The sequence below is a fragment of the Pleurodeles waltl genome, unplaced genomic scaffold, assembly GCF_031143425.1.
Source record: "Pleurodeles waltl isolate 20211129_DDA unplaced genomic scaffold, aPleWal1.hap1.20221129 scaffold_39, whole genome shotgun sequence".
Lineage (NCBI taxonomy): Eukaryota > Metazoa > Chordata > Amphibia > Caudata > Salamandridae > Pleurodeles > Pleurodeles waltl.
The window spans coordinates 101,973-119,273 of NW_027150097.1; the positions used below are offsets into that span (position 1 = coordinate 101,973).

The 17,301-nt window shown below is 43.9% G+C and overlaps 5 non-coding genes across 5 annotated transcripts; all 5 read left to right on the top strand.

The window, feature by feature from the left end:
* The first annotated feature begins 415 nt into the window (after positions 1–415).
* Positions 416–487, top strand: TRNAE-UUC (transfer RNA glutamic acid (anticodon UUC)). Its single transcript has one exon. It is a non-coding gene; the product is annotated as a tRNA-Glu (tRNA).
* A 2,888-nt stretch (positions 488–3,375) lies between these two features.
* On the top strand, positions 3,376–3,447 carry TRNAE-UUC (transfer RNA glutamic acid (anticodon UUC)). The gene has a single exon. It is a non-coding gene; the product is annotated as a tRNA-Glu (tRNA).
* Positions 3,448–6,333: 2,886 nt separating this feature from the next.
* On the top strand, positions 6,334–6,405 carry TRNAE-UUC (transfer RNA glutamic acid (anticodon UUC)). The gene has a single exon. It is a non-coding gene; the product is annotated as a tRNA-Glu (tRNA).
* A 2,886-nt stretch (positions 6,406–9,291) lies between these two features.
* Positions 9,292–9,363, top strand: TRNAE-UUC (transfer RNA glutamic acid (anticodon UUC)). The gene has a single exon. It is a non-coding gene; the product is annotated as a tRNA-Glu (tRNA).
* A 2,887-nt stretch (positions 9,364–12,250) lies between these two features.
* On the top strand, positions 12,251–12,322 carry TRNAE-UUC (transfer RNA glutamic acid (anticodon UUC)). The gene has a single exon. It is a non-coding gene; the product is annotated as a tRNA-Glu (tRNA).
* The last annotated feature ends 4,979 nt before the right edge of the window (positions 12,323–17,301 follow it).

Sequence of the window (17,301 nt, forward strand, 5' to 3'; positions counted from 1 at the left end):
CCTGTGACAGGTGCAGGGGAGTGTCGTCAAGGAAGCAGCTGGAAGATAACTGGAGAGGAGTTTGTGGGGCCATCAATCTGGTGAGGAAACCCAGGAGTGTCCTACGGGAGGGGCGTGGCTTTGTCTGGCTCAAGGGGAGGGGTTAGTAATAGTGAATGCAGGGACTTCTTCTGTCCTCCGTGTCCTGGGCTCTGTGTATGTGTAGAAGTTCTAAGGTTGTAAATAATGAGACCTGACAGGTTGTGGCAGAAATGATGACTTCTGGTCATTCCTTCTCTTTTGTCAGAAGTGAGGTGTCTGTTACCCCAATTGATTGTGTACTACTGAGAAGAACAATATAACTCTCAGTGTACGGAATGCAGTGTGACCTTGGGAGACACCTCACATATACTGAGCTGTCTGATGAGTTCACAGTTCCTATATGCTCTAGCGGTTAGGATTCCTGGTTTTCACCCAGGTGGCCCGGGTTTGACTCCCGGTATGGGAACTCCATTTATTTTTTTTCACTACTCAGACATTTTAATCTTTCTCAGTTTTTTTCTATAAACCTAAATGCACCTAAAGTCTTAATAAATGTCACTTGCTTTGTCTTCTGCTTCCATCTAATGCCGTCAGAGGTTTACACCAACCCCCAAATCTACTGCCCTCTCTCCCCAGCCCTTGACCTGTACATTAATACTATGAAGGGTTATTCCTTGTTTTTCTTTATTGCACAACAAAAAGTACAGATTATATAAAGAGACCGGGGCACAGAGAAGAAGGCAGCAATTGACTGTGGCCCCACCATGGGAAATTTGCATTTTATTACCTGCCCCGTCCATACTGTGGGTTCATCATTTGTTTTATGACATGATTTCCCTGCTGTGTTGTATCTAGTATAAGACTTGAGTACTTTATGTGTTTTATATCATCTGTGATATTGCAGCTGTTGTTTGCAGTGTCCACATTTTGCAACCAGTGTGCTTTGTACCCTCACTGCTGCTCTCTCAGAGAGGGTAGGCTGAACACTACCGGTAGTATCAGACACCAGAGATGCCTCCTGTACCTGGAATAAAACTCTGCTTCTTTGTAAGAAATACAGGGGTGAAGATCTGCTGCATTCACAGTGACCCACTGACCCTTTTACAAAGGTTCCCAGCCGTGCAAAGACTCTTGGTGGTTAGTTAAGGGGCCATGCTAAATGGAGATTTCGAAGCATCAGACGAGACGTTTTCTTTGTTTCTGCATCAGCAAAAGTATATTTCTGTTTTTATGTTATTACTTGTGAAATACACATTTTAGTTGTGCTGTTGGATTTGTCATGTTTGATTTACAGTGTGAACGAATTCAAGCGATAGATAGTAGGTGGCGACTGACACTGCTTCAGGACTCCTAGGGTTGAGGATCGTGGTCGTTGGTTCCATCGTGTAATGATTAGCACTCTGGACTCTGAATCCAGCAATCTGAGTTCCAATATCGGTAGGACCTGGAATGTTTGTAATAATACTTTTGTTTTAATTTATTGCAGGTCTTGAGCAGGAAACCATTTGTATCTCTGACATAACCCGTTTCTTCCTCTTTTCATTCCCCTCGTGGTTTCTGCGGTTTGGGGGCATCTATACATTATTCTATAGGCGTTGCTGGGGACACTTGATGCTACACACAGGTGTTGTCTACGTCCTGTGTCTGTGTGGACACCTCTCTACTCTGGCTACACAACTGTAAGATGCACAGTGTGGACCTGACTCCACTTGGCCTTCACACCGGATAACTTACAAGGAGAGAGAAACTTACGGAAATGTACGGTGTGAAAGAACGACTTTACCAAAGTGTTAATGTATGAAATTGCCCTTTGCTTTTTTTTTGTGAGTTGCAAATGGTAACCTTTGACTAAAGCAAGTACCCAAAAATAAACAGTTTTCAGCTGGACTCATATAACTTGCATTTGCAGTGGAAGATCTGCCTGGAGCAGTATATGAGTGTGAAAAGGTCTCTAGTTTTGTCATGAAATACCAGTGACTTCGGCACTCTCCACCAGTCTCCTTCGATATCACATCCTGATGCTGAACAGTATTAGCACATAAATAAATAAAAAACTGGCTGACGTGTACATGCACATGTGTGCATATGTACCACGGTGCTATAGTCTGATGACATATATGTGCCAGTCTGTGGGGTCAAAGGGCAGTCAGAAGTTACTGGGCCACAGTTGTATCAATGAGGACTGTGTACTTCCTGTGCCCTGGGGCATTCGTACTCTGGTCCCTCAAACTAGGGTGGAAGCCCCCCTTTAGCACATGACTCACAGAATAACAAGTCAGAGCAGACATTAGTGTAACTGGGTACTCACACTTGTGAAAGGCACAAGTGCAAGTAGTGAACTGCAACCTGACCTCACAGCATACACTTTAGACATCCTTTGTAAACACACACACATATTTTCAGTCTAACTTGTTTACATTTTACATCAATAAATATGGTAATATTTGTACTTGAAATGTTTAATTTGCCTACCTTTGGCGCATATTCCTAGTACCTTATATTTTAACTTTTCTCCATTCGGGTGTATTCAATTGGTATAATGTCAGAAAGGGAGAAGACGACCGAGAATGCCTAAGAATATGCGCTTACATGCTTTTAAGAACATATGTCTGGTGTTGTGACAAAACAGCAGTGACCACTTCAGCTCAGCACTTGCTTCTTCCTCTGCTGTCCCAAAATATTGTGGAATTACTAGTCTCTGCGCCTCTGACAAGGTTGCTGACATCCAATTGATGATTCGTAGCCTTGTGGGCTGTGAGTGCTTTGGCTGTGCTGCCCCCTGGCGGTCACTCTGTGAAGATGCAGGTACCTGGGAACAACCCAGACTACTTCTGAGCTGTTTCTTCTCTGTGTGAACCAATCCAGTGTCAGGACTGGAGTCGGTGCTGTTAGTAGATAGAGAAGGAGTATAACTCGAGCCCCAGGAGGGCAACCTGGAGCCTGTGACAGGTGCAGGGGAGTGTCGATAAGGAAGCAGCTGGAAGATAACTGGAGAGGGGTCTGTGGGGCCATCAGTCTGGTGAGGAAACCCAGGAGTGTCCTACGGGAGGGGCGTGGCTTTGTCTGTCTCAAGGGGAGGGGTTAGTAATAGTGAATGCAGGGACTGCTGCTGTTCTCCGTGTCCTGGGCTCTGTGTATGTGTAGAAGTTCTAAGGTTGTAAATAATGAGACCTGACAGGTTGTGGCAGAAATAATGACTTCTGGTGATTCCTTCTCTTTTGTCAGAAGTGAGGTGTCTGTTACCCCAATTGATTGTGTACTACTGAGAAGAACAATATGACTCTCAGTGTACGGAATGCAGTGTGACCTTGGGAGACACCTCACATATACCGAGCTGTATGATGAGTTCACAGTTCCCATATGGTCTAGCGGTTAGGATTCCTGGTTTTCACCCAGGTGGCCCGGGTTCGACTCCCGGTATGGGAACTCCATTTATTTTTTTCACTACTCAGACATTTTAATCTTTCTCAGTTTTTTTCTATAAACCTAAATGCACCTAAAGTCTTAATAAAGGTCACTTGCTTAGTCTTCTGCTTCCATCTAATGCCGTCAGAGGTTTACACCAACCCCCAAATCTACTGCCCTCTCTCCCCAGCCCTTGACCTGTACATTAATACTATGAAGGGTTATTCCTTGTTTTTCTTTTATTGCACAACAAAAAGTACAGATTATATAAAGAGACCGGGGCACAGAGAAGAAGGCAGCAATTGACTGTGGTCCCACCATGGGAAATTTGCATTTTATTACCTGCCCGTCCATACTGTGGGTTCATCATTTGTTTTATGACATGATTTCCCTGCTGTGTTGTATCTAGTATAAGACTTGAGTACTTTATGTTTTTTATATCATCTGTGATATTGCAGCTGTTGTTTGCAGTGTCCACATTTTGCAACCAGTGTGCTTTGTACCCTCACTGCTGCTCTCTCAGAGAGGGTAGGCTGAACACTACCGGTAGTATCAGACACCAGAGATGCCTCCTGTACCTGGAATAAAACTCTGCTTCTTTGTAAGAAATACAGGGGTGAAGATCTGCTGCATTCACAGTGACCCACTGACTCTTTTACAAAGGTTCCCAGCCGTGCAAAGACTCTTGGTGGTTAGTTAAGGAGCCATGCTAAATGGAGATTTCGAAGCATCAGACAAGACGTTTTCTTTGTTTCTGCATCAGCAAAAGTATATTTCTGTTTTTATGTTATTACTTGTGAAATACACATTTTAGTTGTGCTGTTGGATTTGTCATGTTTGATTTACAGTGTGAACGAATTCAAGCGATAGACAGTAGGTGGCGACTGACACTGCTTCAGGACTCCTAGGGTTGAGGATCGTGGACGTTGGTTCCATCATGTAATGATTAGCACTCTGGACTCTGAATCCAGCAATCTGAGTTCCAATATCGTTAGGACCTGGAATGTTTGTAATAATACTTTTGTTTTAATTTATTGCAGGTCTTGAGCAGGAAACCATTTGTATCTCTGACATAACCCGTCTCTTCCTCTTTTCATTCCCCTCGTGGTTTCTGCGGTTTGGGGGCATCTATACATTATTCTATAGGCGTTGCTGGGGGCACGTGATGCTACACACAGGTGTTGTCTACGTCCTGTGTCTGTGTGGACACCTCTCTACTCTGGCTACACAACTGTAAGATGCACAGTGTGGACCTGACTCCACTTGGCCTTCACACCGGATAACTTACAAGGATAGAGAAACTTATGGAAATGTACGGTGTGAAAGAACGACTTTACCAAAGAGTTAATGTATGAAATTGCCCTTTGCTTTTTTTTGTGAGTTGCAAATGGTAACCTTTGACTAAAGCAAGTACCCAAAAATAAACAGTTTTCAGCTGGACTCATATAACTTGCATTTGCAGTGGAAGATCTGCCTGGAGCAGTATATGAGTGTGAAAAGGTCTCTAGTTTTGTCATGAAATACCAGTGACTTCGGCACTCTCCACCAGTCTCCTTCGACATCACATCCTGATGCTGAACAGTATTAGCACATAAATAAATAAAAAACTGGCTGACGTGTACATGCACATGTGTGCATATGTACCACGGTGCTATAGTCTGATGACATATATGTGCCAGTCTGTGGGGTCAAAGGGCAGTCAGAAGTTACTGGGCCACAGTTGTATCAATGAGGACTGTGTACTTCCTGTGCCCTGGGGCATTCGTACTCTGGTCCCTCAAACTAGGGTGGAAGCCCCCCTTTAGCACATGACTCTCAGAATAACAAGTCAGAGCAGACATTAGTGTAACTGGGTACTCACACTTGTGAAAGGCACAAGTGCAAGTAGTGAACTGCAACCTGACCTCACAGCATACACTTTAGACATCCTTTGTAAACACACACACATATTTTCAGTCTAACTTGTTTACATTTTACATCAATAAATATGGTAATATTTGTACTTGAAATGTTTAATTTGCCTACCTTTGGCGCATATTCCTAGTACCTTATATTTTAACTTTTCTCCATTCGGGTGTATTCAATTGGTATAATGTCAGAAAGGGAGAAGACGACCGAGAATGCCTAAGAATGTGCGCTTACATGCTTTTAAGAACATATGTCTGGTGTTGTGACAAAACAGCAGTGACCACTTCAGCTCAGCACTTGCTTCTTCCTCTGCTGTCCCAAAATATTGTGGAATTACTAGTCTCTGCGCCTCTGACAAGGTTGCTGACATCCAATTGATGATTCGTAGCCTTGTGGGCTGTGAGTGCTTTGGCTGTGCTGCCCCCTGGCGGTCACTCTGTGAAGATGCAGGTACCTGGGAACAACCCAGACTACTTCTGAGCTGTTTCTTCTCTGTGTGAACCAATCCAGTGTCAGGACTGGAGTCGGTGCTGTTAGTAGATAGAGAAGGAGTATAACTCGAGCCCCAGGAGGGCAACCTGGAGCCTGTGACAGGTGCAGGGGAGTGTCGATAAGGAAGCAGCTGGAAGATAACTGGAGAGGGGTCTGTGGGGCCATCAGTCTGGTGAGGAAACCCAGGAGTGTCCTACGGGAGGGGCGTGGCTTTGTCTGGCTCAAGGGGAGGGGTTAGTAATAGTGAATGCAGGGACTGCTGCTGTTCTCCGTGTCCTGGGCTCTGTGTATGTGTAGAAGTTCTAAGGTTGTAAATAATGAGACCTGACAGGTTGTGGCAGAAATAATGACTTCTGGTGATTCCTTCTCTTTTGTCAGAAGTGAGGTGTCTGTTACCCCAATTGATTGTGTACTACTGAGAAGAACAATATGACTCTCAGTGTACGGAATGCAGTGTGACCTTGGGAGACACCTCACATATACCGAGCTGTATGATGAGTTCACAGTTCCCATATGGTCTAGCGGTTAGGATTCCTGGTTTTCACCCAGGTGGCCCGGGTTCGACTCCCGGTATGGGAACTCCATTTATTTTTTTCACTACTCAGACATTTTAATCTTTCTCAGTTTTTTTCTATAAACCTAAATGCACCTAAAGTCTTAATAAAGGTCACTTGCTTAGTCTTCTGCTTCCATCTAATGCCGTCAGAGGTTTACACCAACCCCCAAATCTACTGCCCTCTCTCCCCAGCCCTTGACCTGTACATTAATACTATGAAGGGTTATTCCTTGTTTTTCTTTTATTGCACAACAAAAAGTACAGATTATATAAAGAGACCGGGGCACAGAGAAGAAGGCAGCAATTGACTGTGGTCCCACCATGGGAAATTTGCATTTTATTACCTGCCCGTCCATACTGTGGGTTCATCATTTGTTTTATGACATGATTTCCCTGCTGTGTTGTATCTAGTATAAGACTTGAGTACTTTATGTGTTTTATATCATCTGTGATATTGCAGCTGTTGTTTGCAGTGTCCACATTTTGCAACCAGTGTGCTTTGTACCCTCACTGCTGCTCTCTCAGAGAGGGTAGTCTGAACACTACCGGTAGTATCAGACACCAGAGATGCCTTCTGTACCTGGAATAAAACTCTGCTTCTTTGTAAGAAATACAGGGGTGAAGATCTGCTGCATTCACAGTGACCCACTGACTCTTTTACAAAGGTTCCCAGCCGTGCAAAGACTCTTGGTGGTTAGTTAAGGGGCCATGCTAAATGGAGATTTCGAAGCATCAGACAAGACGTTTTCTTTGTTTCTGCATCAGCAAAAGTATATTTCTGTTTTTATGTTATTACTTGTGAAATACACATTTTAGTTGTGCTGTTGGATTTGTCATGTTTGATTTACAGTGTGAACGAATTCAAGCGATAGACAGTAGGTGGCGACTGACACTGCTTCAGGACTCCTAGGGTTGAGGATCGTGGACGTTGGTTCCATCATGTAATGATTAGCACTCTGGACTCTGAATCCAGCAATCTGAGTTCCAATATCGTTAGGACCTAGAATGTTTGTAATAATACTTTTGTTTTAATTTATTGCAGGTCTTGAGCAGGAAACCATTTGTATCTCTGACATAACCCGTCTCTTCCTCTTTTCATTCCCCTCGTGGTTTCTGCGGTTTGGGGGCATCTATACATTATTCTATAGGCGTTGCTGGGGGCACGTGATGCTACACACAGGTGTTGTCTACGTCCTGTGTCTGTGTGGACACCTCTCTACTCTGGCTACACAACTGTAAGATGCACAGTGTGGACCTGACTCCACTTGGCCTTCACACCGGATAACTTACAAGGATAGAGAAACTTATGGAAATGTACGGTGTGAAAGAACGACTTTACCAAAGAGTTAATGTATGAAATTGCCCTTTGCTTTTTTTTGTGAGTTGCAAATGGTAACCTTTGACTAAAGCAAGTACCCAAAAATAAACAGTTTTCAGCTGGACTCATATAACTTGCATTTGCAGTGGAAGATCTGCCTGGAGCAGTATATGAGTGTGAAAAGGTCTCTAGTTTTGTCTTGAAATACCAGAGACTTCGGCGCTCTCCACCAGTCTCCTTCGACATCACATCCTGATGCTGAACAGTATTAGCACATAAATGAATAAAAAACTGGCTGACGTGTACATGCACATATGTGCATATGTACCACGGTGCTATCGTCTGATGACATATATGTGCCAGTCTGTGGGGTCCAAGGGCAGTCAGAAGTTACTGGGCCACAGTTGTATCAATGAGGACTGTGTACTTCCTGTGCCCTGGGGCATTCGTACTCTGGTCCCTCAAACTAGGGTGGAAGCCCCCCTTTAGCACATGACTCTCAGAATAACAAGTCAGAGCAGACATTAGTGTAACTGGGTACTCACACTTGTGAAAGGCACAAGTGCAAGTAGTGAACTGCAACCTGACCTCACAGCATACACTTTAGACATCCTTTGTAAACACACACACATATTTTCAGGTTAACTTGTTTACATTTTACATCAATAAATATGGTAATATTTGTACTTGAAATGTTTAATTTGCCTACCTTTGGCGCATATTCCTAGTACCTTATATTTGAACTTTTCTCCATTCGGGTGTATACAATTGGTATAATGACAGAAAGGGAGAAGACGACCGAGAATGCCTAAGAATGTGCGCTTACATGCTTTTAAGAACATATGTCTGGTGTTGTGACAAAACAGCAGTGACCACTTCAGCTCAGCACTTGCTTCTTCCTCTGCTGTCCCAAAATATTGTGGAATTACTAGTCTCTGCGCCTCTGACAAGGCTGCTGACATCCAATTGATGATTCGTAGCCTTGTGGGCTGTGAGTGCTTTGGCTGTGCTGCCCCCTGGCGGTCACTCTGTGAAGATGCAGGTACCTGGGAACAACCCAGACTACTTCTGAGCTGTTTCTTCTCTGTGTGAACCAATCCAGTGTCAGGACTGGAGTCGGTGCTGTTAGTAGATAGAGAAAGAGTATAACTCGAGCCCCAGGAGGGCAGCCTGGAGCCTGTGACAGGTGCAGGGGAGTGTCGTCAAGGAAGCAGTTGGAAGATAACTGGAGAGGGGTCTGTGGGGCCATCAGTCTGGTGAGGAAACCCAGGAGTGTCCTACGGGAGGGGCGTGGCTTTGTCTGGCTCAAGGGGAGGGGTTAGTAATAGTGAATGCAGGGACTGCTGCTGTTCTCCGTGTCCTGGGCTCTGTGTATGTGTAGAAGTTCTAAGGTTGTAAATAATGAGACCTGACAGGTTGTGGCAGAAATGATGACTTCTGGTGATTCCTTCTCTTTTGTCAGAAGTGAGGTGTCTGTTACCCCAATTGATTGTGTACTACTGAGAAGAACAATATGACTCTCAGTGTACGGAATGCAGTGTGACCTTGGGAGACACCTCACATATACCGAGCTGTATGATGAGTTCACAGTTCCCATATGGTCTAGCGGTTAGGATTCCTGGTTTTCACCCAGGTGGCCCGGGTTCGACTCCCGGTATGGGAACTCCATTTATTTTTTTCACTACTCAGACATTTTAATCTTTCTCAGTTTTTTTCTATAAACCTAAATGCACCTAAAGTCTTAATAAATGTCACTTGCTTTGTCTTCTGCTTCCATCTAATGCCGTCAGAGGTTTACACCAACCCCCAAATCTACTGCCCTCTCTCCAAAGCCCTTGACCTGTACATTAATACTATGAAGGGTTATTCCTTGTTTTTCTTTTATTGCACAACAAAAAGTACAGATTATATAAAGAGACCGGGGCACAGAGAAGAAGGCAGCAATTGACTGTGGTCCCACCATGGGAAATTTGCATTTTATTACCTGCCCGTCCATACTGTGGGTTCATCATTTGTTTTATGACATGATTTCCCTGCTGTGTTGTATCTAGTATAATACTTGAGTACTTTATGTGTTTTATATCATCTGTGATATTGCAGCTGTTGTTTGCAGTGTCCACATTTTGCAACCAGTGTGCTTTGTACCCTCACTGCTGCTCTCTCAGAGAGGGTAGGCTGAACACTACCGGTAGTATCAGACACCAGAGATGCCTCCTGTACCTGGAATAAAACTCTGCTTCTTTGTAAGAAATACAGGGGTGAAGATCTGCTGCATTCACAGTGACCCACTGACTCTTTTACAAAGGTTCCCAGCCGTGCAAAGACTCTTGGTGGTTAGTTAAGGGGCCATGCTAAATGGAGATTTCGAAGCATCAGACAAGACGTTTTCTTTGTTTCTGCATCAGCAAAAGTATATTTCTATTTTTATGTTATTACTTGTGAAATACACATTTTAGTTGTGCTGTTGGATTTGTCATGTTTGATTTACAGTGTGAACGAATTCAAGCGATAGACAGTAGGTGGCGACTGACACTGCTTCAGGACTCCTAGGGTTGAGGATCGTGGACGTTGGTTCCATCATGTAATGATTAGCACTCTGGACTCTGAATCCAGCAATCTGAGTTCCAATATCGTTAGGACCTGGAATGTTTGTAATAATACTTTTGATTTAATTTATTGCAGGTCTTGAGCAGGAAACCATTTGTATCTCTGACATAACCCGTCTCTTCCTCTTTTCATTCCCCTCGTGGTTTCTGCGGTTTGGGGGCATCTATACATTATTCTATAGGCGTTGCTGGGGACACTTGATGCTACACACAGGTGTTGTCTATGTCCTGTGTCTGTGTGGACACCTCTCTACTCTGGCTACACAACTGTAAGATGCACAGTGTGGACCTGACTCCACTTGGCCTTCACACCGGATAACTTACAAGGAGAGAGAAACTTACGGAAATGTGCGGTGTGAAAGAACGACTTTACCAAAGTGTTAATGTATGAAATTGCCCTTTGCTTTTTTTTTGTGAGTTGCAAATGGTAACCTTTGACTAAAGCAAGTACCCAAAAATAAACAGTTTTCAGCTGGACTCATATAACTTGCATTTGCAGTGGAAGATCTGCCTGGAGCAGTATATGAGTGTGAAAAGGTCTCTAGTTTTGTCATGAAATACCAGTGACTTCGGCACTCTCCACCAGTCTCCTTCGACATCACATCCTGATGCTGAACAGTATTAGCACATAAATAAATAAAAAACTGGCTGACGTGTACATGCACATGTGTGCATATGTACCACGGTGCTATAGTCTGATGACATATATGTGCCAGTCTGTGGGGTCAAAGGGCAGTCAGAAGTTACTGGGCCACAGTTGTATCAATGAGGACTGTGTACTTCCTGTGCCCTGGGGCATTCGTACTCTGGTCCCTCAAACTAGGGTGGAAGCCCCCCTTTAGCACATGACTCTCAGAATAACAAGTCAGAGCAGACATTAGTGTAACTGGGTACTCACACTTGTGAAAGGCACAAGTACAAGTAGTGAACTGCAACCTGACCTCACAGCATACACTTTAGACATCCTTTGTAAACACACACACATATTTTCAGTCTAACTTGTTTACATTTTACATCAATAAATATGGTAATATTTGTACTTGAAATGTTTAATTTGCCTACCTTTGGCGCATATTCCTAGTACCTTATATTTTAACTTTTCTCAATTCGGGTGTATTCAATTGGTATAATGTCAGAAAGGGAGAAGACGACCGAGAATGCCTAAGAATGTGCGCTTACATGCTTTTAAGAACATATGTCTGGTGTTGTGACAAAACAGCAGTGACCACTTCAGCTCAGCACTTGCTTCTTCCTCTGCTGTCCCAAAATATTGTGGAATTACTAGTCTCTGCGCCTCTGACAAGGTTGCTGACATCCAATTGATGATTCGTAGCCTTGTGGGCTGTGAGTGCTTTGGCTGTGCTGCCCCCTGGCGGTCACTCTGTGAAGATGCAGGTACCTGGGAACAACCCAGACTACTTCTGAGCTGTTTCTTCTCTGTGTGAACCAATCCAGTGTCAGGACTGGAGTCGGTGCTGTTAGTAGATAGAGAAGGAGTATAACTCGAGCCCCAGGAGGGCAACCTGGAGCCTGTGACAGGTGCAGGGGAGTGTCGATAAGGAAGCAGCTGGAAGATAACTGGAGAGGGGTCTGTGGGGCCATCAGTCTGGTGAGGAAACCCAGGAGTGTCCTACGGGAGGGGCGTGGCTTTGTCTGGCTCAAGGGGAGGGGTTAGTAATAGTGAATGCAGGGACTGCTGCTGTTCTCCGTGTCCTGGGCTCTGTGTATGTGTAGAAGTTCTAAGGTTGTAAATAATGAGACCTGACAGGTTGTGGCAGAAATGATGACTTCTGGTGATTCCTTCTCTTTTGTCAGAAGTGAGGTGTCTGTTACCCCAATTGATTGTGTACTACTGAGAAGAACAATATGACTCTCAGTGTACGGAATGCAGTGTGACCTTGGGAGACACCTCACATATACCGAGCTGTATGATGAGTTCACAGTTCCCATATGGTCTAGCGGTTAGGATTCCTGGTTTTCACCCAGGTGGCCCGGGTTCGACTCCCGGTATGGAAACTCCATTTATTTTTTTCACTACTCAGACATTTTAATCTTTCTCAGTTTTTTTCTATAAACCTAAATGCACCTAAAGTCTTAATAAAGGACACTTGCTTAGTCTTCTGCTTCCATCTAATGCCGTCAGAGGTTTACACCAACCCCCAAATCTACTGCCCTCTCTCCCCAGCCCTTGACCTGTACATTAATACTATGAAGGGTTATTCCTTGTTTTTCTTTTATTGCACAACAAAAAGTACAGATTATATAAAGAGACCGGGGCACAGAGAAGAAGGCAGCAATTGACTGTGGTCCCACCATGGGAAATTTGCATTTTATTACCTGCCCGTCCATACTGTGGGTTCATCATTTGTTTTATGACATGATTTCCCTGCTGTGTTGTATCTAGTATAAGACTTGAGTACTTTATGTGTTTTATATCATCTGTGATATTGCAGCTGTTGTTTGCAGTGTCCACATTTTGCAACCAGTGTGCTTTGTACCCTCACTGCTGCTCTCTCAGAGAGGGTAGGCTGAACACTACCGGTAGTATCAGACACCAGAGATGCCTCCTGTACCTGGAATAAAACTCTGCTTCTTTGTAAGAAATACAGGGGTGAAGATCTGCTGCATTCACAGTGACCCACTGACTCTTTAACAAAGGTTCCCAGCCGTGCAAAGACTCTTGGTGGTTAGTTAAGGGGCCATGCTAAATGGAGATTTCGAAGCATCAGACAAGACGTTTTCTTTGTTTCTGCATCAGCAAAAGTATATTTCTGTTTTTATGTTATTACTTGTGAAATACACATTTTAGTTGTGCTGTTGGATTTGTCATGTTTGATTTACAGTGTGAACGAATTCAAGCGATAGACAGTAGGTGGCGACTGACACTGCTTCAGGACTCCTAGGGTTGAGGATCGTGGACGTTGGTTCCATCATGTAATGATTAGCACTCTGGACTCTGAATCCAGCAATCTGAGTTCCAATATCGTTAGGACCTGGAATGTTTGTAATAATACTTTTGTTTTAATTTATTGCAGGTCTTGAGCAGGAAACCATTTGTATCTCTGACATAACCCGTCTCTTCCTCTTTTCATTCCCCTCGTGGTTTCTGCGGTTTGGGGGCATCTATACATTATTCTATAGGCGTTGCTGGGGGCACGTGATGCTACACACAGGTGTTGTCTACGTCCTGTGTCTGTGTGGACACCTCTCTACTCTGGCTACACAACTGTAAGATGCACAGTGTGGACCTGACTCCACTTGGCCTTCACACCGGATAACTTACAAGGATAGAGAAACTTATGGAAATGTACGATGTGAAAGAACGACTTTACCAAAGAGTTAATGTATGAAATTGCCCTTTGCTTTTTTTTGTGAGTTGCAAATGGTAACCTTTGACTAAAGCAAGTACCCAAAAATAAACAGTTTTCAGCTGGACTCATATAACTTGCATTTGCAGTGGAAGATCTGCCTGGAGCAGTATATGAGCGTGAAAAGGTCTCTAGTTTTGTCATGAAATACCAGTGACTTCGGCACTCTCCACCAGTCTCCTTCGACATCACATCCTGATGCTGAACAGTATTAGCACATAAATAAATAAAAAACTGGCTGACGTGTACATGCACATGTGTGCATATGTACCACGGTGCTATAGTCTGATGACATATATGTGCCAGTCTGTGGGGTCAAAGGGCAGTCAGAAGTTACTGGGCCACAGTTGTATCAATGAGGACTGTGTACTTCCTGTGCCCTGGGGCATTCGTACTCTGGTCCCTCAAACTAGGGTGGAAGCCCCCCTTTAGCACATGACTCTCAGAATAACAAGTCAGAGCAGACATTAGTGTAACTGGGTACTCACACTTGTGAAAGGCACAAGTGCAAGTAGTGAACTGCAACCTGACCTCACAGCATACACTTTAGACATCCTTTGTAAACACACACACATATTTTCAGTCTAACTTGTTTACATTTTACATCAATAAATATGGTAATATTTGTACTTGAAATGTTTAATTTGCCTACCTTTGGCGCATATTCCTAGTACCTTATATTTTAACTTTTCTCCATTCGGGTGTATTCAATTGGTATAATGTCAGAAAGGGAGAAGACGACCGAGAATGCCTAAGAATGTGCGCTTACATGCTTTTAAGAACATATGTCTGGTGTTGTGACAAAACAGCAGTGACCACTTCAGCTCAGCACTTGCTTCTTCCTCTGCTGTCCCAAAATATTGTGGAATTACTAGTCTCTGCGCCTCTGACAAGGTTGCTGACATCCAATTGATGATTCGTAGCCTTGTGGGCTGTGAGTGCTTTGGCTGTGCTGCCCCCTGGCAGTCACTCTGTGAAGATGCAGGTACCTGGGAACAACCCAGACTACTTCTGAGCTGTTTCTTCTCTGTGTGAACCAATCCAGTGTCAGGACTGGAGTCGGTGCTGTTAGTAGATAGAGAAGGAGTATAACTCGAGCCCCAGGAGGGCAACCTGGAGCCTGTGACAGGTGCAGGGGAGTGTCGATAAGGAAGCAGCTGGAAGATAACTGGAGAGGGGTCTGTGGGGCCATCAGTCTGGTGAGGAAACCCAGGAGTGTCCTACGGGAGGGGCGTGGCTTTGTCTGGCTCAAGGGGAGGGGTTAGTAATAGTGAATGCAGTGACTGCTGCTGTCCTCCGTGTCCTGGGCTCTGTGTATGAGTAGAAGTTCTAAGGTTGTAAATAATGAGACCTGACAGGTTGTGGCAGAAATGATGACTTCTGGTCATTCCTTCTCTTTTGTCAGAAGTGAGGTGTCTGTTACCCCAATTGATTGTGTACTACTGAGAAGAAGAATATAACTCTCAGTGTACGGAATGCACTGTGACCTTGGAAGACACCTCACATATACTGAGCTGTATGACGAGTTCACAGTTCCCATATGGTCTAGCGGTTCGGATTCCTGGTTTTCGCCCGGGTTCGACTCCTGATATGGGAACTCCATTTTTTTTTTTTCACTACTCAGACATTTTAATCTTTCTCAGTTTTTTTCTATAAACCTAAATGCACCTAAAGTCTTAATAAATGTCACTTGCTTTGTCTTCTGCTTCCATCTAATGCCGTCAGAGGATTACACCAACCCCCAAATCTACTGCCCTCTCTCCCCAGCCCTTGACCTGTACATTCATACTATGAAGGGTTATTCCTTGTTTTTCTTTTATTGCACAACAAAAAGTACAGATTATATAAAGAGACCGGGGCACAGAGAAGAAGGCAGCAATTGACTGTGGTCCCACCATGGGAAATTTGCATTTTATTACCTGCCCCGTCCATACTGTGGGTTCATCATTTGTTTTATGACATGATTTCCCTGCTGTGTTGCATCTAGTATAAGACTTGAGTACTTTATGTGTTTTATATCATCTGTGATATTGCAGTTGTTGTTTGCAGTGTCCACATTTTGCAACCAGTGTGCTTTGTACCCTCACTGCTGCTCTCTCAGAGAGGGTAGGCTGAACACTAGCGGTAGTATCAGACACCAGAGATGCCTCCTGTACCTGGAATAAAACTCTGCTTCTTTGTAAGAAATACAGGGGTGAAGATCTGCTGCATTCACAGTGACCCACTGACTCTTTTACAAAGGTTCCCAGCCGTGCAAAGACTCTTGGTGGTTAGTTAAGGGGCCATGATAAATGGAGATTTCGAAGCATCAGACGAGACGTTTTCTTTGTTTCTGCATCAGCAAAAGTATATTTCTGTTTTTATGTTATTACTTGTGAAATACACATTTTAGTTGTGCTGTTGGATTTGTCATGTTTGATTTACAGTGTGAACGAATTCAAGCGATAGACAGTAGGTGGCGACTGACACTGCTTCAGGACTCCTAGGGTTGAGGATCGTGGACGTTGGTTCCATCATGTAATGATTAGCACTCTGGACTCCGAATCCAGCAATCTGAGTTCCAATACCGGTAGGACCTGGAATGTTTGTAATAATACTTTTGTTTTAATTTATTGCAGGTCTTGAGCAGGAAACCATTTGTATCTCTGACATAACCCGTCTCTTCCTCTTTTCATTCCCCTCGTGGTTTCTGCGGTTTGGGGGCATCTATACATTATTCTATAGGCGTTGCTGGGGGCACGTGATGCTACACACAGGTGTTGTCTACGTCCTGTGTCTGTGTGGACACCTCTCTACTCTGGCTACAGAACTGTAAGATGCACAGTGTGGACCTGACTCCACTTGGCCTTCACACCGGATAACTTACAAGGATGGAGAAACTTACGGAAATGTACGGTGTGAAAGAACGACTTTACCAAAGTGTTAATGTATGAAATGGCCCTTTGCTTTTTTTTTGTGAGTTGCAAATGGTAACCTTTGACTAAAGCAAGTACCCAAAAATAAACAGTTTTCAGCTGGACTCATATAACTTGCATTTGCAGTGGAAGATCTGCCTGGAGCAGTATATGAGTGTGAAAAGGTCTCTAGTTTTGTCTTGAAATACCAGAGACTTCGGCGCTCTCCACCAGTCTCCTTCGACATCACATCCTGATGCTGAACAGTATTAGCACATAAATGAATAAAAAACTGGCTGACGTGTACATGCACATATGTGCATATGTACCACGGTGCTATAGTCTGATGACATATATGTGCCAGTCTGTGGGGTCAAAGGGCAGTCAGAAGTTACTGGGCCACAGTTGTATCAATGAGGACTGTGTACTTCCTGTGCCCTGGGGCATTCGTACTCTGGTCCCTCAAACTAGGGTGGAAGCCCCCCTTTAGCACATGACTCTCAGAATAACAAGTCAGAGCAGACATTAGTGTAACTGGGTACTCACACTTGTGAAAGGCACAAGTGCAAGTAGTGAACTGCAACCTGACCTCACAGCATACACTTTAGACATCCTTTGTAAACACACACACATATTTTCAGTCTAACTTGTTTACATTTTACATCAATAAATATGGTAATATTTGTACTTGAAATGTTTAATTTGCCTACCTTTGGCACATATTCCTAGTACC